A 22,447-nucleotide genomic window follows, 5' to 3' on the forward strand; every position below is an offset into this window, starting at 1 on the left:
GCAAAGCAGGAAAGAATCTTTTCTTTTACTGTGACAAGACCTGCCTACCTTTCAGCATTTTTTCCCCCTAAGGTATTATTAATCTTGAAACTTTACAAAATTGAAGACTTATCTAAGACCCTTCAAAACAGAGCAGCGTCATATGTAGCAACTCCCCAAGAGAGAAATTTCTTTGCTTTTATAAAAGACTGCAGCAATTGGGAGTCCTTTCTTGTTTAAAAAAATCCAGATAAGTAACTGGTATGTGTTCTAAATTTTCAGATTTAAAAATACAGTATTTATTTTGGAATACTGGAAGGTTCCAGAAGAGAGAAAATGGCAAAGGACCTCGAGGGAGGAGAGTAGATGTTGGGCCACAGATCAGGAGCCAGTGGTGGCCATTTGCTCAGGTTTACTTGGGAGAAACATGAGGGTAGTAAAACGAGATGGCCAGACCTCCCTGCTTCCAAAGGTTACCTTCATGCAGACAGTCAGCAAGCATTTTTCCTTTTTTTTTTTTTCTTGAGGTGGAGTCTCGGTCTGTCTCCTAGGCTGGAGTGCAGTGGCATGATCTCGGCTCACTGCAATCTCCGCCTCCCAGGTTCAAGCGATTCTCCTGCCTCAGCCTCCTGAGTAGCTGGGATTGCAGGCACCTGCCACCGTGCCTGGCTAATTTTTGTATTTTTAGTAGAGACGGGGTTTCACCATGTTGGCCAGGCTGGTCTTGAACTCCTGACCTCAGGTGATCCGCCCACCTGGGCCTCCCAAAGTGCTGGTATTACAGGCAGGAGTCACAGAGCCTGGCCACATTTTTCAATTTTAATAAAGTTTTAAAATGAGAACAAAAATACATTTAAAATATTGGAAAACAGGGAATTACTAGCAAAAGAATGATTTTACCAGCTAGCACTCTGCTAGACACAAATCTGGATTAGTAAAAAATTTTCCACAAAAAAGGATCTCTTTAATTCTGATTTGGGAAACAGGGACTGTAACCTCCATGAGGGCAGGTACCATGTCTGTCTGATACTCACATGGCCCAATGCTTGGCATAGGGTAGGTGCTCATTATATGTTTGTTGAAGGAATGAAGTTCTAAATAAATATTAAACAACCGTGTATGTCCAAATTTGATTTTGGATAACTTTGGTTTGAAGGACCTAGAAGTATTGAAGCAGCGTCGTTCGTCTGGGGTAATACCCGAGGCTTGTTGTTCTATGCCAAGGAAATCAAAGACACGGACACACATGGAATGAGGTTAAGAGCGGAGGTTTAATAGACCAAAGAAAGAGAAAAGAGAATAGCTCTCTGCAGAGAGAGAGGGGTGCCTGAGTGGGTCTTCTGGTTTCATGGTGAAGTTGTGTCCAGGGGAAGAATATGTAGGATTCCTGAACCTTTTAACCAGGGTCTACTAGGGATCCAAGATCCGAAAACTGTTGGGATGAGACTCCCACAGCTTTGAAGAGGCTGAGTTCCAGTCAAACACAGGGTTTTACAGACGAGCTTGACAAGGCGGTGTCTGATTAACATAGGGCCCAAAGATGGTTGGACCAGGTGTGCCATTTACATAGCCTGTGAAGAAGCTGGCCACCCCACCCTAGTCTTTTATTATGCAGATGCGTTCTCTAGCTGGCAGCTCCAAGTTTTCTGTTCCTTACTGAACCTGGTTGACAAAGAAAAGGGACGAGGAAGCCGCCATGTTGAACATGCCTGGCCCACAGGTAGCCTTTTTCTATTGGCATAGCTGCAGGTTATTTACCCATGCAAGCTTTTAGCTTGCTTATCTATGCTTGCAGCTTGATTTTTCAGGCTGCTTTTTGTTAGAAAAGAAATGATTTTGGGGCTGCTTTTTTTTTTTAAAGGATACCTTACCGAGGAACTATCTTACCCTCCCTATTTGCCTAAATAATTTCTTTTTAGCTCCTGTATCAGTATTGTCATGATCTAGGCTTTTGAGTAATTTCTAAGTAGTTTCGTTAAGGGTCTAGTTTAAATAGGTGAAAAATGGCTAGACATCAAGTTGCAGTGGAGGGGGGATATGCTACAGAGGAAGATCCCTTCCATCAAGAATAACACTGACTTATTGAAAGCTTCTCTGTGACAACTACGGAACTAAATCTAATTTACCTCTTTCAGTCTTTACAACAACTCTGAGAGGTATGAGTTTTTATCGCTATTTTATAGTTTGGCTCAGAAAGCATCATAAGTGATTGATCAAGATCATACAGCTAGTAGGTGGCAGACCTGGGACTCAAATGCTCCTTGTATGACTGCAGCCTTTGGGTTCATAAATGCCATGCTTTACTGTCTGGAGGCTAGGTCAGTCAAAGATGGGAGCCAAATGTAGTACATCCAGGGTTAGCACGTAGGGATGTGAGTTTTGAAGATCCCTCTCAAGGAGTTTTGTCCAGGAAAGAATCTGTAGGATTCCTGAACCTTTTAACCAGGGTCTACTAGGGATGCAAGATCTGAAAATTGTTGAGATGAGACTACCACAGCTTTGAAGAGGCTGAGTTCAAATCAAACTGGCACTAGCATTGGCAAAGCCAGGAAAAAGTAGTCAGGGAGCTGGTGATAGGTGTTGAGAGACAGGAAAGGTAGCCACAGTGGCTGGGGCATAGAACTCTGCTTTCAGGGACTGGGAAGGTTGAGGCTTTACAGTGGAAAAACTAAACATGTAAGCCATGGGGCTCAGCCCCTGGTGGAAACAGAATTAATCAAGATGGACTCCATAAGTCTCTCTGTTGACAGGTCAACCTATTTGTCTTAACTGGGGACAAATTTAGTACGAGGGCCTGGAATTGAACCTAAAGGGAATCATGTTGACTCAGTTACCAGGTTTGGAAGGTATGATTCAGTGAGGGGTAGCCTATCTCATGTTTGTCTGACCTGAGGAAATAGTCACATTAAGTACAGGAGAATCATGTTCATTTTTGCTAAAGTTAATTGAAATATTGCCTATTTTAATCTTTCTCCTTTAATAGTAACAATAGCTTATGTTTATTGTGCATCTAATATGGGTTGGCAGCAGTGCATGACACTTTGCTTGCATCTCATTTAATCCTTGCAACAATTCAGGGTGATAGGCAATGTTATCATCTCCATGTTATAAATAAGTGAAATGAAGGCTTGGAAGGGTTAAGTCATTTGTGTAAGGTCACGAATCTAAGAAGTGTGGAGGTCCTGAGTTAATTTTTGTGTAAAGTGTAAGGAAGGGGTGAGTATAGCAGAAAGCCTCTGGGGCCAGCATCTCCTCTCTTGAACTAGGTGTACATATTTTGTTTAAAAATAAAAAAATAAAAAAAATTTAATTGACAAATTGGATATATGTGTGATGTACAACATGATGTTTTGGCATATATATAAACACTGTGGAGTGGCTAAATCAAGCTAATTAGCTTATCTATTGTCTCATATGCTTAATTAAAAAAAATTATTTTGAGCTGGGTGCAGTGGCTCACGCCTGTAATCCCAGCACTTTGAGAGGCCAAGGAGAGCAGATCACGAGGTCAGGAGTTCGAGACCAGCCTGACCAACGTGGTGAAACCCCGTCTCTACTAAAAATACAAAAATGAGCCAGACCTGTTGGCATGTGCCTGTAATCCCAGGAGGGATTACAGGAGGCTACTCAGGAGGCTGAGGCAGGAGAATCACTTGAACCTGGGAGGCAGAGGTTGCAGTGAGGCGAGATCGTGCCACTGTACACCAACCTGGGTGACAGAGTGAACCTTGTCTCAAAAAAAATTTATTTTAAGTTCTGGGGTACATGTGCAAGATGTACAGGTTTGTTACCTAGGTATGCGTGTGCCATGGTGGTTTGCTGCACCTATCAACCCATCACTTAGGTATTAAGCCCAGCATGAATTAGTTATTTTTCCTGATCCCCTCCCTCTCCCCTCATCCCCCTACCCACAGGCCCCAGTGTGTGTTGTTCCCCTCCCTGTGTCCAGGTGTTTTCATTCTTCAGCTCCTGCTTATGTGTGAGAACATCTGGTGTTTGGTTTTCTATTCCTGTGTTAGTTTGCTGAGAATAATGGCTTCCAGCTCCATTCATGTCCCTTTAAAGGACATGATCTCATTTCTTCTTATGGCTGCATAGTATTCCATGGTGTATATGTACCACATTTTTTAAATGCAGTCTTTCACTGATGGGCATTTGGGTTGATTCCACGTCTTTGCTGTTGTGAATAGTGCTGCAATGAACTTATGCATGCATGTATCTTTATAAAAGAATGATTTATATTCCCTTGTGTATATACCCAGTAATGGGATTGCTGGGTCAAATGGTATTTCTGATTTCAGGTCTTTGAGGAATTGCCACACTGTCTTCCACAATGGTTGAACTAATTTGCATTCTCACCAACAGTGTAAAAGTGTTCCTATCTCCCTGCACCCTTGCCCAGCATCTGTTGTTTCTTGACTTTTTAATAATCACCATTCGGATTGGCGTGAGATGGTAAATTGTGGTTTTGATTTGCATTTCTCTATGATCAGTGACACTGAGCTTTTTCTCATATGTTTGTTGGTTGCATTTATGTCTTCTTTTGAGAAGTGTCTTAATGTTCTTTGTCCATTGTTAATGGGGTTGTTTTTTTTCTTGTACATTTGTTTAAGTTCCTTGTAGACTCTGGATATTAGACATTTGTCAGGTTAGGATAGATAAGATGGAAACTTTTTCTCCTGTTCTGTAGGTTGTCTGTTCACTCTGATGATAGTTTCTTTTGCCACGCAGAAGCTCTTTAGTTTAATTAGATCCTATTTGTCAATTTTTGCTTTTGTTGCAATTGCTTTTGATGGTTTCATCATGAAATGTTTGCCCATGCCTATGTCTTAAATGGTATTGCTTAGATTGTCGTCTAGGGTTGTTACAGTTTTGGGTTTTACATTTAAGTCTTTAATCCATCTTCAGTTAATTTTTGTATAAGGTGTAAGGAAGGGGTCCAGTTTCAGTTTTCTGCATATGGCTAACCAGTTCTCCCAGCACCATTTATTAAATAGGGACTCCTTTCCCCATTGCTTGTTTTTGTTGAGTTTGTTAAAGATTAGATGGCTATAGATGTGTTGTCTTATTTCTGAGTTCTCTATTTTGTTCCGTTGGTCTATGTGTCTGTTTTTGTACCAGTACCATGCTGTTTTGGTTACTGTAGCCTTCTAGTATAGTTTGAAGTCAGGTAGCATGATGCCTCCAGCTTTGTTCTTTTTGCTTAGAATTGTCTTGGGTATACAGGCTCTTTTTTGGTTCCATATGAATTTTAAAATAGTTTTTTCTAATTCTGTGAAGAATGTTAATGGTAGTTTGATGGGAATAGTATTGAATCTATAAATTACTTTGGGCAGTATGGCCATTTTCAGGATATTGATTCTTCCTATCCATGAGCATCTAATGTTTTTCCATTTGCTTGTGTCCTCTCTGATTTCCTTGAGCAGTGGTTTGTAGTTCTTCTTGAAGAGGTCCTTCACTTCCCTTGTTAGCTGCATTCCTGGGTATTTTATTCTTTTTGTAGCAATTGTGAATGGGAGTTCATTCATGATTTGGCTCTCTGCTTCTCTGTTGTTGCTATATAGGAATGCTTGTTATTTTTGCACGTTGATTTTGTATCCTGAGACTTTGCTGAAGTTGCTTATCAGCTTAAGAAGCTTTTGGTTGAGACGATGGGGTTTTCTAGATATAGGATCATGTCATCTGCAAACAAAGACAATTTGACTTCCTCTTTTCCTATCTGAATACCATTTATTTCTTTCTCTTGCCTGATTGCCCTGGCCAGAACTTCCAATACCATGTTGAATAAGAGTAGTGAGAGAGGGCATCCTTGTCTTCTGCTGGTTTTCAAGGGGAATGCTTCCAGCTTTTGCCCGTTCAATATGATGTTGGCTGTGGGTTTCACATACTTATTTTTTCATAGTGGGAACACTTAAAATCTCCTCTCTTAGCAATTTTCAATTATACAATATGTTGTTATTAACTATAGTTACCATGATGTATAGTAGATCTCCTGAATTTATTCTCCCTGAAATTTTGTATCAGTTATCTCCCCTGACACTCTGTGCACACTTTGAATCTCACTCTTAGGTGGAGGCAGCTTTCATCATGGTATGCATCCTACCTGGCAGGCTAAGGTTCAATAAGCTCAAACTTTCTTTCTTTTTTTTTTTTTTTTTTTTGAGACAGAGTTTTGCACTTGTCGCCCAAGCTGGAGTGCAGTGGCTTGATCTCAGCTCAGCACAACCTCCACTTCCCGGGTTCAAGCAATTCTCCTGCCTCAGCCTCTGGAGTAGCTGGGGTTACAGGTGCCTGCTACCATGCCCAGCTAATTTTTGTATTTTTAGTAGAGACGGGGTTTCACCACATTGGCTAGGCTGATCTTGAACTCCTGACCTCAGGTGATCCACCAACCTTGGCCTCCCAAAGTGCTGGGATTACAGGCATGAGCCACCACGCCTGGCCAGTTCAAACTTTCTATAAGAGAAGATGTGAATCCTCCTGAGGGTTTAGATGAAGAAGCTCCTGCCTGGTGCTGGTTCACCAGTGGTAGCTTCAGGGAAGACCTGATTGTTTTTCAGTAGCAACAACATCAACCCAACATCTTTTTTTGGGCTTTGCCCTTTGTAAATGTGCCAATCCTCTTAAAAACTGCTTATATTTTCTGCCATTCCTTTCTCTAGGGCAGGTGGTGAAATAACGGGGCAGGTAAATGAACTACAAGAATGTTAAGGTATTTTAGCACCGTTTAATGAAAAGAGCTGGGATCTGAAGCTAGCTGACTTGAGTTCATCTCTTGGCTCCATCAATTATCTGTGTGACCTTGAACAGGCTATGAAACCTCTTTTAGTCTCTTCGTTTGCAAAATGGGGTAATTATATCCATCTTCCTAGATTTCTACCATTCATTCATTTATGTCTTTTCACCAGAGAAAGACCAAATTAATATCACAATAGATACAGTCTACCACACAATTCAGTTGTCTAGTCCTTGGGGGCAGAGGACTGAAAAATTGGCAGAACAGGTTATTAATAGTTTCCAAGATAGAATCCACATCAAATGCTCTACTATTCTCTGCTCCAAAAAGCAGACGTGGGTTTTCTGTCTTATTTGTTGTGATGGGTTTGTTTATTGGAGTTTTCCTTTTAGAACTGTCTAGAACTTTTCCAATTTAAGTGATTCTGAAATGACATTTCCAAAACTAACCTAAGACTTTTCTCTGCTGTCCCTAGCTTCACCTCACATCCCCATAAAAGCACACCCAGGCTTCATTACATTTACCAAGATAGACTCAAATAAATCCTACTGTAGATAAACAGCCCACAGAATTAACCATGGGTGAGCAGGCTGGCTCTAAATGTACTCTTTAAAGGGCATGCTCTTTAAGGGGAGAAACCAACCAGGGAATGGATTTGGAGATAATTTGTGTCTTGCAGGTGTGGCCAGATAAGGCACACAAAAGCTCAACTTTATGACTGTAGAAAGGCAATATGCCCATCGTCAGTGTAGCCTACGTCAGCAAAGTCATTTATCAGAGCAAGATAAATTGTTCCAGTCATTTGTCAGGTGTGAAAACTAATAGGTATAATAATAATATAGTAAAATTTGTGAAGTGCTTGTTATATATATTATCTCTTGAGTCTTTAAAGCTACTGCATGTGATAGGTGTTACTGTTCCTATTTTACAAGTGAAGAAATTAACACTCATGAGGTTTACTGATTTATCTCAGTTTTCATAGCTAGGAGTTGGAGTAGTGGTTCTCAACCTGAAGGGACACTTGGGAATGTCTGAAGACAACTTTGGCTGCCACAGCTGGTGGTGGGGTAGGAGTGGGGAGGAGATACTAGTGGAATCTAGTGGGCAAAGGCCAGGAATGCTGCTGATATCTCCTATATCGAAGAATCATGTGGCTTCAGTAGTGCTGAGGTTAAGAAACCCTGAGTTGGGGAAGTGGCAGCAAACCAGGTTTTTTGATTCCTAGTTCAGTGCTTATTTCTCTACAAGTTTTACAAGATGATAGTGCAGTAGAACTGCTATCAGTAGTCTTAAGTTTCTCCAGGCTGCTGTTGCTCTGGCAGTATATGCTGGTTTCAGCTGAAATCATTTTGATGGGTTGTTGGGTCCACTCCCATGGTTTCCTTCAGAACAGGTTGTAGGCTATTCTGAATGTCACTTCTGGGTGTCTCATGACCAAAATTGGCAGTATGTGATCTTTAGGTAGTTAGATGAAGAATCTCCTTATGATGGAGCCAAGAGGATATCTTGCAGTGAAAAATGAACTGGAAATTAAGAAAAAATCTCATTTTGCCCACCCATGTAAATAATAATTATCCATATATATAGTGCTTTATTATTTTCAAAGCACGTTCATATTCCTTCAGCAAATATTTGTTGAGGAGAAAAAAAGTGCCAGGTTCTGTTCCAGTTCTGAGCATTCAGTAGTGAGGGAGATAAAGCGCCTTACTTTTTGGAGTTTTTTTATGAGAGGCAGAAAATATAGACAATAAAACAACAAGTAAGTATCAAGATACCAGGGAAAGCAAGTGCTATAGAAAACAATAAAGCAGAAGAAGGAAACTAGGGAGTATGGTGTTGCCATTTCACATAGGTGGGCAGGAAACGTCTAACAGTATTTTTGCAGAGAAGTGAGAACAGGAGGTAGGGAATCATCTGGATATCAGGGGGAGGAGAGTTCTGGGAAGAAAGAATAGCAAAAGCTCTGGGATTGGTATGTGCTTGAGTGCCAGTTTAAGGAACAGCAAAGAGACTGTGGTTGAAGTGAAGTGGGCAAGGGGGCGAGTGGGAGGAGAGGGGCCACAGAGCTAGCAACAGATGGACCTCAAAGCCACTGGGGAACTTTGGGTTTAACTCTGATTGAAATGGGGAGCTATGGAAGAGTTGTGAGCAGCGGAATGACAATGATCAACCATAGTGCCTTGATTGCACATAGTAGATCAGTCTGGCTGCTGTGATGAGAACAAACTAGAGGAGCCTAGGTTTACAGTCAGGAAACCAGTTCCAAGGCTACTTTATCAATCCAAAGAAGAAACAATAGTGGTTGAAACCAGAGATGTAGCATTGGAAGTGGGTATATTTTGATGGTTGAGCCAACAGTATTTGCAGCGTATTCGAAGTATGAGATAAAGAGAGGGGAAAGAGATGGCTCCCAGGATTTTGGCCTGAGCAATTTTCCCATTTGAGATGGTGAGTCTGTGGGAGAAGCAGATTTGATGTGCAGCATCAGGAATTCTGTTTAAATGCATTAGTGTAAGGTGCTTATTAGACATTGGTGGAGATGTTGAGTTCTATTGCATGGCGTATAGCATCTCCAACGTTATAGCATATCTCTCTTTGATCAAAAGCCAACATTTAATTAACATGACCATGATGGAACTGGGGTGAAATAATACTTTATGCGATTCCAACACCAATGTCCTTCTACTGATGGAGAATTCTAGATATCAGTCAGTATATGGAAAGAATACCATACCTTCAAATACCATCAGTTCCTAATAACTGTCTTTAAACCATGCTTCTCTGTGACCTTCCCTAAAAAGCAAGGGATGGTCACATTGGGACAGAGGCACAGGTCACATCCAAATAAGACAACTTCATTCCTAAAGACCGCAGTGTGCATATGATTAACCAAGTTCCATATTGAACCCTTTATGTTTTACACATGTGTGTCCCTTGGTTATCAGTGGCTCTCTTGCAAACAACATGCAGTTGAATTTTGAATTTAGATCTTATCTAAGAATGTATGTCTTTTAAAGAGAAGCATAGAATCCCATCACATTGATTGTGATTATGGAATGTCGTTCTTACTGCTATCCTACTTTATGTCTTTCTTTGTATATGCCTCCTTGACATTTCCCCCTTTTTCTTTTACAATCTTGAGTCACTTTTTCAAGTTTCTTTTGGTCTTTTCCCTCCAGTGAACATATTCTGCTTTTTCCAACTAGTAGCTACCTTTAACTTAAACAAATATTAAGTCTAAATTTCCTTATTCACATCAGGAATAAAACAGCATCTATTGCCTCTTCCCTTGAGAGATGAGATAATTTAACCTCCTTTACTTTCTTTGGCTGCTGAACCATTTCAAGGTTTTGGCTTAAGAAATCAGACTCAGAGCACGTGAGTCTCTCATTTTGCAAGAGGGGGAAACTGAGGCCCAGAGAGGTAAAAAGATTTGCTGCTTCTGAAAAGCCCCAGGTTCTGAAGAGAAGAATTGGAGAGCTAGACCCAGACAGAGGGCATCTAGTCTACCCTTCACTGTCAGCTTGGACAACGCTCAAACAGCCCTTAAAACTCCCAGACAGATGAGAAAATACTCTAGGTTTAGAGACTTAAAGAAAATGGATTTCTCAATTCATTGAATTTAGATCTCATCTAATTCTAATTCATTGTAGAAGTTTAAAAGCTTTTCAGGAAATTCTTCCATCTCTATAATAAAAATTTTTTTTAGCCTATGTTCTATTAATCTTTCTGTTCATGACGGAAAGCCTTTTGCTTAATAATATTCCCTCAAATATTTGAAGACTATTCTTAAGTCTCCCCAGAGACTCCTTTTCTCTAGAGTAAATAATCTAAATTCCTTTAAACTTTTCTCATAAATTCTTCTTCCCATTCTTTTATTAATCTTTATCACTTTCTATGAGCTTTCTTCAAATTTTCTATCTTGTGAAGCCAGGAGAACAAAGTACTATGATACTGATTATATAGTTCACACCAAACTGTGAGTTCTTTGAGGGTGGGGGCCACTTCCTATTCAACTTTGTATTCCTAGATCAGAGGTCGGCAAAAATTTTTTTTTTTTTTCTGAGGAGAGCTAGATAGTAAATATTTTAGGCTTTGTGGGCTGAGAGGCAATGTATTCTTTGAGCAACTATTCTCTCCAAAAGGCTAATATTCTGTTTTATATTTTATATTAAAAATGTATGAATCATTCTTAGCTCGAGGGCCATGCAAAAATAGTATGACCGGTGGGCTGCTGTAGATTACTGAGCTTTGCCTTAGATTTTAGCACAATACCTGGAGCATAGAAGGCATTTGATAAAGTTTGCTGAATAAAAGAATGCATGCATCTATGAAGGTATTTCTATAGCTTGTCTTTTATATTCTTATTAACACTTCTATGATATTGCTGACTCAATGAACTTGTCCACTAAGATCTCCAGATCTTCTTTCATACATACATGCCCAGCACTTTTGTATGTTGTTTGTACCTGGGTAGTTTTATTGTTCTCCCCTTAACCTAAGCTGCGGTAGGGGCTCTCTATTAACCTGCATTTGCTGGTGGCTTTGGATCTCACCTTTAATTTAGTGAGGCTGTTTTGAACTTTTGTTTTTCCAGTGTGTTCAGCAGCTGTCCTAGTTAGAAGTCATCTGTGCACTTAACAAGTAAGCCCAGGCAACTGATAAAACCAAAATGTTGGACCTTGTTTAACTCCTCAACTGGGGCTCCTAGTTCTATTTTCATTCTTGTGGCTCCTACCTGCTTTGTAGGGATGGGGGAGCTCATTTCTACTTATTATTCTGGAATAGATTGGAAGGAATCAGACAGGCTCGCAGAGAAGGCTGGCACTAACGACAGAAGGAAAAAACCCTTCCCTTCTTTCTCCTTAGTCTTTGGGCCTGTAGAGAACACTTGTCACAGCCTGAGGGAGAGCTCTGTGTTAGAAGAATTTCCATTCTGAGTTGAATTTGGATGAAGCAGTTTTGAGCATCACACATCCATAGCATTGGGAAGATGGAGCTGCTTTACAGAATGCCTGGAGGCTGACCCCTGAGACTGAGCACACCCTCCTGCCACTCTTTCTGTCCCCACCCCAGTTTCAGTTGAATTAATTCTTAGGTGCGCAGAGGCCTTTCTGATGAAAGTCCCCTGTTTATCTGCAATGATCTTATGTTGGTACCTGTTATCTCTCTCCACTAGGGTCCAGTCTACAAGAAGCCGTGTCTCTTCATTCCTCTGCATCCTGCCTTGGTACACAAAGGGGTGATTAGAGTTAGCCAGATGTGATGTCAAGGCTGATGGGAAACAAGGCAGGGAACACTTCTTTTCCTCCAAGCTCCTGACTAGCTATTAGGTGGTTACAACTTTCAATCTGAGGGAACTGGGAAAAGGCTTACCCTGGCTCCCTAGAGGTGAAATATGTTACCTATAGCCCATTATATCCACTTTCGCTCCTCTCTGCTCCCCTCCCCTCTGTGTTGCTGAAATTGCCGTGATTGCTACCATTTAAAATGTCCTGGAAAGCTGCATTTATTTACAATGGCTTCCTTCTTAACCAGGTGGGAGAAGTTGCAAAATAGCTAACCCAGTGGTGGATCAATCTTTAGCATTTCTTTCAAATGTGGAAGGAAAGAAAATGATGACAATTTTAAGGCTCTATTAGGTGGAAGTGATCTACGAGGGATGGCGGACAGCTGAAGGTCGCAAATCAGGCACTGCCTCTGGCTCAGTGATTCAGAAGAAGAGTGGAATGGGAAGTGTGTTCCTGAGTTTTATGAGAGTACAACTTTAGGAATTTATCAACGTGTGCCTGGGATTTGCTGTAATGAGCCTCTTCACTCTTCTCATAAAACAAACCAGTGTCTGATTAAAGCTGGCTGGCCTTCCTTGGATATAGAAATGAATTCATTTAGAATCTTGGGGAAAAACATCGTGTCTTTGTCTGGCTTAACTGAAAAATAGCCTCATTGGTATGTGGGGATCATGCTTATTCCCCACCTGGTTAAAAGATAAAGTCAATGCCATTGAATTTACATATTTGCTATCATTAATGTTTGGGGAATCTCTTTCAAGGTGTTTTCAATTCTATACTTTCTCTTTTTGTATTTTTATCAGAGATTTTTCTTTATCCCGTGTAGGGTCAGGATGGACTCGGCTATGCTGCAGTAGCAAAAATACTTTGAAATCTCACTATTCGAAGACAATAAAGGTTTATTTCATTCTTTTACATGTCCGTCACATTCCGCATGGCTACCCTCTATGTTGTTTGCTCTCCGGGACCCCACCACCAAGAGCAGGGGTTGGCAAACTTTTTCTGTAAAGGGTCAGACAGTACAATACACAGCTTTGCCGATCATGTGGTTTCTATTGCAGCTGTTTAACTGCCATTATAGCATGGAAACAGCTGCAATGTGTGAAGAGATGGGCATGACTGTGTTCCAATAAAACTTTATTTATAAAAACTGACAGCGGACTGGATTTGGTCTGCAGGGAGTGTAGTTTGCCCACCTTGCGGTGGCGAGGGGAAGGAAATGTGGCGAATATTGCAGCACCTCTTTAAGGCTTAACTTCCACTCAGATTTCATTGGCCACAGCAAGCCATAGGGCCACACCTAACTTCCTGGAGGTACAGAAAGTGCAGTCCTCATTTGTGCCCAGAAAGAGAACCAGAAACATCGGTGGACAGCACCATTGATGACACACCCATTTCCTATTCTTTTTAGAAAAGTCTGGTATTTCTAGATCAGCACTTCTTCAAAAAGCATCCATTAACTGCAGTCCACATGTTTTGCAACTCAATTGCTGTGATCAGAACTAAACAAATGTAGGAGATGAACAGGATCAAATTTCTGAGAGTCATTCTAAATAGTGAGTATGTGACTTTTTTTGACAGAGTGTCACTCTGTCACTCATGCTGGAGTGCAGTGGTGCGATCTTGGTTCACTGTAACCTCTGCCTCCTGGGTTCTAAGCAATTCTCCTGCCTCAGCCTCTGGAGTAGCTGGGATTACAGGCGCGTTCCACCACGGCCGGCTAATTTTTGTGTTTTTAGTAGAGACGGGGTTTCACCAAGTTGCTCAGACTGGTCTCAAACTCCTGACCTCAGGTGATCCACTCGCTTCAGCCTCCCAAAGTGCTGAGATTACAGGCGTAAGCCACCGCACCCAGCCATGATATTTCTTTTTTTCAGACCACCAAGGTTCTGTTTGGGTCCCTGAACTGATCTGGTGAGATTAGTTTCATCCATCCAACTCATTCTCAGGTGTGTAGATTTCTGGTTAGACTTCTGAATCCAGACAGTGACCATATCCTCTCATGCCTGTTTTGTTTTTTTTTTTTCCTTTTAAGTCATAGATGTCTTGCACTCTCTCATCCTTCAATAGGATAGGACTGAGACTGGATCTTGCAGACCATCTTGGGGATGGGCAAATTCTTTCTGTATCCCCAGGGAAGATAGCAGTTCTCACCATGTGCCTCTGGAGCCTTCCCTTGTCTTTTCGCATCCATTTTGTTATCTCTAGGTTTGCATATTAGGTAAGGAGATTTCACTTCATCCAGGAGAGGGCACTATGCACCAAGTCTAGAATATTCAGTTCCTTCCAGTGGAGGCACAAATTATGGGATTAATGAAACCCATATTCAAACCCTGAAACTATAGCACCTCTCATAAAACACAAACCAAAATACCACATTAAGAATGTACTCTACAAAAAGAGGAAAACAATGCAATTTCTTAGCAACTTGTACATTTCAGAAGGTACAAACTGCTTTGTTAAATCAACCAAACATTTTTAGCGGATACTCCTCTTGTTTTCTTACAAACTCAGGCTCTTTGAACCAAAGCCTGCCCTACTGTTGGCTGCTTACACGATGTCCTTAGAACCTTGGGGGCCAAGGCTGCAGGTTTGGTCCTGTTAAAAACAGAATAATTTGCTTCTTTCAGACATCTTCTTCCGTTAGGGAGTGAATAATATGTCAGAGAAACTTCATACAAAATGCAGGTGGAAAATGAAATACAATAATTCCCTATGTGTTAAATGGAAGATGCCAGTGTTTTATAATATGGAGAAAGTTTGAGTGGGGAACTTAGTGATTATACACTTTTTGTCCCATTCTCTCAGTCCATTTGTACTTAAGCATCATCTCTCTGTGGTGTGTTCTTAACAGAACCATCCAGGCCACCCAAACATTTTTTTTTTGGCTGCAACTTCCTACTTAGTTGTGAAGCTTTCTCCTTAAATCTTGACTATGACTATCACGTTACTGAGCCCTGCTTCAGTTACTCCCTGCTTCAGTTTTCTTGTGTGTAAAACAGGCATAATCATAGTGCCTATCTCTGAGGCCCTCATGAGATTTTTATTTATTATTGTGCATTCTTTTGTTGTCTCTTCTCAAAAGTTTGCAGACTGTTTTAACCTCTCCTGTACTTTTTTTTTTTCCCACAATGCTGCCATGTAACTGTCTCTAGAGTAAATTTATTCTCAGGCAGATTAGTTATCAATCAAACATAAGATATTAAATATTTAAAGGCAACTCTCTGATGGTATCCTTCTCTTGGGGTGAGGTATATACAGACTTTTCCCAATTAGTCTTTTTATTATCACACAGAGCACTCAATATATGCTTCATGGCCTGTGAAACCTCTCCAGTGGATTTTCCCTGAAATGCTATCCCTTGGAATTTTATCCCCTTTCTCCGGTAAAGTTCCTGGAGTAAGTCAGGTAAAAAAAGATAGTAGTAAGATTACATTAACAGCAGATGACATTAATTTGCTGCTTTCCATGTTCAGCCACTATGCTTAGGACTTTATGTATATTGTTTTATTTAATCCTCATCAAACTCTTATGCAGTATCTCAGTTTTACAGATGAGGAAACTGAGGGTGAAAGAAGTCTGGCACCTTGGCACAAATCACACAACTAGAAAGTGGCAGGTGAAGCTGGTCCTGCTCATGGTACATTGACTTCAGCCCTACACTAGATTTTCCTAAAATGTGTTTCCCTGGTGAGAAACTGAATATGCAAAAACAGAACTCTGTCCCACAATCTGCAGCAACCAGCCTTGGAAACTAATCTGTTATTTTTAGTAACTAGCCCAGGAAGTCAGCCTGCTATCTAAATCAACTTGCAGGAAGTCTAACCACTGTTTCTAGAAACTGGTCCAGGAAGCGAAACAATAACCCCTGTAACTATTGGCCCCAAACTGCCAAGCTTGATTAACAACTGACAGTATCTCTAATTTTTGTCCTTGTTTCCAGTATAGAAATAACCAGAGTAAGCCAAATATGTCCCAAACCCATCAGGTAGGAAGCTCCACTTGTAGTTAGCCTGTCTCCACCTTCCCCAGGCCAACAAGCCTCCAGTCAGGGCACACCTGAAACCTTCCCTTTTCTCCACGATGAAGCTTTCTCACTCCTCTGCCTTTGAGTCTTTGCCAAATGCAAGTGACAGTGGCTTGCTCCCTTGCTATATAACAAGCTCTGAATGAATAAGGAGTCTTTGCTTGTTCTTGTTTTGTTGGTTTTCATTTGTTGCCACATTGGTCACCATGTATTTTCTTTGGTCTATGCTGAATCTCTTTCATGTCCCACATCAATCTACTTACTATGCTGATTTATATGGTTTACATGTTGGAATAGTCATTTTTTTTTTCTGTATTTGAGTTGACATTTCAACTGCAGAGAATTCTCAGTCTCTCTGTCTAAAATTGCTCATAGTACAAACTTAAATCACGATGACTTCATCAACTGATGAATTGTGTTTCTATAGCTTTAGCTACTTCTATTCCAATTTGCTATTACAGTTGCCTGTCCACTGCTACTCTCAAATGTCCACTTTGATTCAGTGTCTACTTTGGTCATTAGATAATGCCTTCACCTCTGCTGCTAGAGAGAGGATTTTTAGACATCTGACAGGCATTTTTAAGAAAGAAAGCAATTTCAGTCCTGAGCACAGCACATCTTCCCCACTGCTCAGAAGCCTTCTGTATTGTGGCTGCTTCCCTTATCACATGACTAAAGCCTGTCCCTACTATCCTGCCCCAGAAATTAAAAACAGTCCAGCTGCTGTTCAGTCTGGGGTTTTCATGTCCAACTAGTTCATGTGTCTTCAAATACCATGGGTTGAAAAATGAAGTTAGTATAATTCTGTGCAGGTTGCATCTCAGCTAGAAAGTGTGGATTCAGTCCTAAATAGTATGATTTGTCAGGGTAGTTGGTTTTCACTCTGGGTTATGCAAGAGCTGGTTGTATTTCATGGACACTTATTGTGTGTCAGGAATTGTATAAGGGAATAAGGAAACAAAGATGTATGAGACTCTGCTTCCTAGGTAGAGAGACAGGCCATACGCATAAAAGGCTATAACACAAGGTCTTCTACTCTGAATGTGACATTAGCTACTTCTCTTGTTAGTGCCAACAACTGGGTCTTATCCAGTACTAGCACTTGTTTCAGTGTAGTGCAGTGCAGTTGAAGGCACATTTCTATTTAACCCACTGAACTGTGATCCCTTGAGAACAGGGACTGACTCTTGTGTACCTGCTGTGTTGCCAACAATCTAACTGGTACCTAATTCATAGTAGGCAGGTTGACAGTATGAACTATTTGGTCAAAAAGAAGTTCAAGTCACAGCTCTTTTACATATTAATTATGAGAACTAGGGCATGTTAGCTTTTCTAAGGTCCTGTGTTTTCATCTGTAAAATGGGGACAATAATAATTACTGCAACCCACTCTATCTCATAGATCATTTCCACATCATTGGCACATATTACACACTCAATATCTTCTGCTATAATTATGAATTCAATTACCTTGAAATTCCAGTGATACAGATGCCACATACTTAGAGTTGAGAGGAAGGAAGGACTGCTAAATCACATCCTGAAAATTGGGTGTTATTCTAGGGTGGAAGCCAAATGAACCCATTCCAATGTTATATGGCACGAGCACAAGCCTTAATGTTATGCAGTACTTCTGAATGTTCTGAATGGCACACGGTAAAATAAAAGCTCTTGCTAAATGATGGGGGCATGAAGAACATGAATTCGTCACTTAAAATAGGAATGGAAACATTTGGGCACCCCCATTCCACATCGAGAATACTGGCAATTCATCCATCCACAGATGCATGGCAGAATCCTGATTTATTTATTGGTGCTTCAGAAGAAAGGTCTTGGTTGTGGGGAGAGTTGAATAAAGAAGTTGATGGATTCTAAGGAAGAAAAGAATTTAGTTAAATACATGTTATAGGGAGAGAAAACTGGGAGGGGCTCTAAGCTTAAATGCTCCCATTTCACATATCAATGCTGTGAATCTCAGTTTCCCCAAATGAGGCTAAGGCTATGTGAGAATTGAATGGGTTAACAAATGTGAATGTACCAGTACAATGCCTAATATTTCTTGAATACTAGAAATCGTCTAATATTATTTTTCTTTTTCATTCTTTTGGTGATAGAAATAGTAACACTGGGAATTGTGCAGTATACTAGGGCATATATAAGATGGGAAATGAATGTATAAAAAATCACTATTTTATTCGGAAACAGTGTGGCTGAGTCTGCTAATTTTCCTCTAAAATCATTCTCCTCTTTTTTGTTGCAATAGAATCCTTCATTTTAGATGGGCCACGTCTGCTTGGAATAACAACTCCATTTCCCAGTCTTTTTTTTGAAGCTAGATGTAGCCATAGACAATGGGCTGTAAGAGGAAATAGTGTGTGCAACCCATCAGATGTTTCTTTGAAGAAAGATTGTGTACTCTCTTCCTCCCCTTTCCTTCTCTGCTGCCTGGAGTGTTGATGTGATGCCTGGTACTGCGTGGAGCAGTCATCTGGACCCCAAGGTGAAGGCCTTGTTTAAGGATGGAGGAGCCTGAGTTTCTGAGGACTGTGGAGCTGCCAGCACTGGACATCCAATGCTTATTGGAGGGAGAACATACACCTGTCTTTCCAAAGCCAAGTGGGCTTTAGTCACTTGCCACAAAACTTGATCGTAATCATTATTTCATCATGGATACAGTCATGGAAAGACATGGCTTTAAAAGGACTTCAACATTTTAAGACACAAATCAAGGCCCAAGAGGAATGTGGGTTCCTTACAATAACTTATTTTTAAAAATGCCATTCAATCAAAATAAGGGAGGAAAACAACCACTTCTATTCTATTGGGTTCCAATATGAAGGCTGGCCAAGTCAAAGCTTTGATTTCACATAATTTACCTATGAAAGAGACATAGATAGTGCCAGCATGCACAGGTTTCTATATTCTAAACTTCGGCATCAATTTGGCCATTGCAGTCTGAAATTGCTGAGAATCATAAGAGGATGGTGAAATAATGGGACTTCTCTTTGGACTGGATTTTGGAATGCTGTGTGGTATTGCAAAAACCATACCTATGGATTTGATATTTGTACTAACACATTTTAAAAATCAGGACTGTACTCACAGCATAATCATATCACTGAGCATTTGCATCTTATTGCTGACAATTTAGTAATTTTTAATGATTTGATAACATTAAAAAGTAACTGGTCTAAAAACTATTTTTTTCCCTCAGTTTCTGAAATAATAACTTCACGTTTACCTGCTGTCCATGGTGCGGATGCTGCTGGCTCACCCTCTAGGGAAGGGGCCCAGCTTAATTGTAGTAATTAGATTTCACGAGGTATTAGTTAACCTGGAGGCTAAAGTCAGTTGGAATTATTTTGTTATGAGTCTTCCTTTCCTATGTATCTCTTGGTCTTCCATTAATAAGGAGACCCATTAGGAGTCATTCAAGCAACTGCTGGGGCTAGCCCTGCTTCCCACTGTCTCTGCAAAGGGTTCCCCAGTATTCCAGCTGGAAGGACTTTTGAATGGATTTCAACAGATATAGTAGGTACCACTCAACTTGCCCTTCAATTTAGCATTTTATATTTTAAAAGTGCACTTCAATGGCTTTATTTCTCTTGATTGTAGCCAATGAATAAATGCTTGTTAATTTTTCACCCAGGGCCAGGATTGGCTGAGAAGGGATGTTGAGGTAAAGTGGGCTTAGCTGTGGTCATATCTTAAGTATAATGTTGGTTCTAAGTATACGGTGAGTTTTTTGAACTCTGGAAAGTTAACTTGTCACAAATGCCACTTGCAGATCACTCCCAGTAAGGTACGTGGTTTGTAACAGCTTGACTAGTAAATGCTAGTGATTTAAAAAAAATGTTGACCAGGCGCGGTGGCTCATGCCTGTAATCCCAGTACTTTGGGAGGCCAAGGCGGGTGGATCACCTGAAGTCGGGTGTTTGAGACCAGCCTGACCAACACGGAGAAACTCCATCTCTACTAAAAATACAAAAGTAGCCGGGTGTGGTGGCATGTGCCTATAATCCCAGCTACTTGGGAGGCTGAGGCAGGAGAATTGCTTGAACCTGGGAGGCAGAGGTTGCGGTGAGCCGAGATTGCACCATTGCACCATTGCACTCCAGCCTGAGCAACAAGAGCGAAACTCTGTCTCAAAAAAAAAAAAAAAAAAAAAAAAAAAAAAAAAAATTAACTGAAGAGGATTAAATTAATCATACTTCTGAGTTAATGGTAAATTAACATCACTGTTGTGTGCACAGTTCCTTTTATTTGTCTGCTTATTCTTTTTTGTCCCGTCCACATTCCGTATGACCAGTCATCTAATGTTTTTAATATGCATTTTTTCCTTGTGTGGTGTTTGCAAAATATGAATGATAGTAAATACTTATATAGACCTTACTTTGTGCCAGGCTTTGTTCTAAGTCCTTTATATGTAATCTTTCATTTAATTATCCTAACAACCTTATGAATTACTTACCTTTATTATTCCCATTTAATTGATGAAGGAACTGAGGCATAGAAAGGTTAAGTAACTTGCCTAAGGTCACATAGCTACTAAGCAACGAAGTTGGAATTTGAACCTAGGCAACTGAGCCCTGAAGTCCATGCTCTTATGCTTTTTTTTTTTTGAGATGGAGTTTCGCTCTTGTTGCCCAGGCTGGAGTACAATGGCACGATCTCGGCTCACTGCAACCTCTGCCTCCCAGGTTCAAGAGATTCTCCTGTCTCAGCCTCCCGAGTAGCTGGGATTACAGGCACATGCCACCATATTCAGCTAATTTTTGTATTTTTAGTAGAGATGGGATTTCATCATATTGGTCAGGCTGGTCTCAAACTCCTGACCTCAGGTGATCCACCCACCTCGACCTCCCAAAGTGCTGGGATTGCAGGTGTGAGCCACTGCGCCCGGCTGAAATCCATGCTCTTAATCAGCAACTACTGAAATGTATCCTGTTCTTTGTGTGTATGGATTTTTAACTTCTGTAAATGGTAGTGTATAAATAACATTGTCATAAATCTTGCTTTGTTTCTTACTTTTCCACTCGGCACTTTGCCTTTAAGAAGCATCCATGTCGCTGTGTCCACTTGTGATCCGTTCAGCTGATTGCTGTACCCCGGGGTGAACATCTATCACATTTTCCCTCTCCACTCTCCCGGGGATGATACTCCAATTTCCTGCCTCCACAAATAATGCTGCAATGAACATCCTCCCTCAGGACTTGTGGGAGAATCTCTTTGGGATCTAAACCATGGTTTTTCTTCATGAACTAAATGTGTGCCTTTTATGAAACAGGAGGCTGGTAAATGTAGAACAATTTTTTTTTTTAAAAAGTGACTTATGCCATAACAGTCATGTTTCAGGCACTGTTCCAGATGTTGGATCATCTCAAAGTGAAACAAAGATATTCATTTAAATGAAATCAGAATCCTGTTATTTATGAAATAATCACTTTGTTTATATTTATTTGTGCACTCATGTGCTAGTATTGGAAGGCTGACATGGCATAGCTAAGGCATACTTGCTCCCAGCATAGTAAGATGATAAGGGTTTGGATTTGGGGTAACATTGGTGCAGAGGTCAGATCTGTTGCTTGTACCTGTGTGAACAGGGTCAAGTTCCTTAAATGCTCCAAGGCTCAATTTTCTTATGTATAAAACGGGAATAATTGTTTATTGTGAAGATTCAATGAGATAGTGTATGTAGAGAGCCTAACACAGAGCCTGACATGAAATAAACTCTCACAGAGGTAGGATAATCCCTCTCCTTGGAAAGCTCCCAGAAGAGTGGAGGAGCTAGACGCAGATGCAGATATTCACAATGCAGTGTGTAAAGTGGTGGTGCAACATGGGCAAAGTGCATGGGAGCACAGGAGAAAGACAGTGAATATTACTAATTGCCATTGATTTCATGCCTACCTTGTTCTAGATACTGTCTATATATTATTTTATTTTTTCAGACTCTCTAAGGTGGATTCACTATTTCTATTTAACAGAACTAGAAACCAATGCTCAGTGACAACTTCCATTCGAAGTCACTTATCCAGTCATTGTGCAGAAAATTTGAATCCCTGTCTAGCTGATTGCAAAGTCTGTATTTGTTTCAATGACACCAAAAAGGAGCTGGCATTTGGTCTGGATCATGAAGAATGAGCAGGCATTTTTCAGGTAGACAGAATATGCAAACATTTTTCTTGGCACCTTGACTTTGGGGTCTTTCCAAAGAACTGGATTTTTAAATTTATTCATTATCGTCACACGTGTTTACCCAGAACTTACTGCAGCTGGATAGTAGAAGTGCAAAGACTAAGAGATAAGGTCTCTGTCTTTCAGGGCTTTATAATGTCTTCAGAGAGATTGACTACATATACATACACCCCCCGTAATCAGATGGATAATGATACAAGGTTGCATAAGTTACATG

At 40.5% G+C, this 22,447-nt stretch overlaps 1 pseudogene; it reads left to right on the forward strand.

The window, feature by feature from the left end:
- LOC105463354 (sodium/hydrogen exchanger 7-like) overlaps positions 1-22,101 on the forward strand; it is a 98,913-nt pseudogene extending 76,812 nt beyond the window's left edge.
- The last annotated feature ends 346 nt before the right edge of the window (positions 22,102-22,447 follow it).

The sequence above is a fragment of the Macaca nemestrina genome, chromosome 10, assembly GCF_043159975.1.
Source record: "Macaca nemestrina isolate mMacNem1 chromosome 10, mMacNem.hap1, whole genome shotgun sequence".
NCBI lineage: Eukaryota > Metazoa > Chordata > Mammalia > Primates > Cercopithecidae > Macaca > Macaca nemestrina.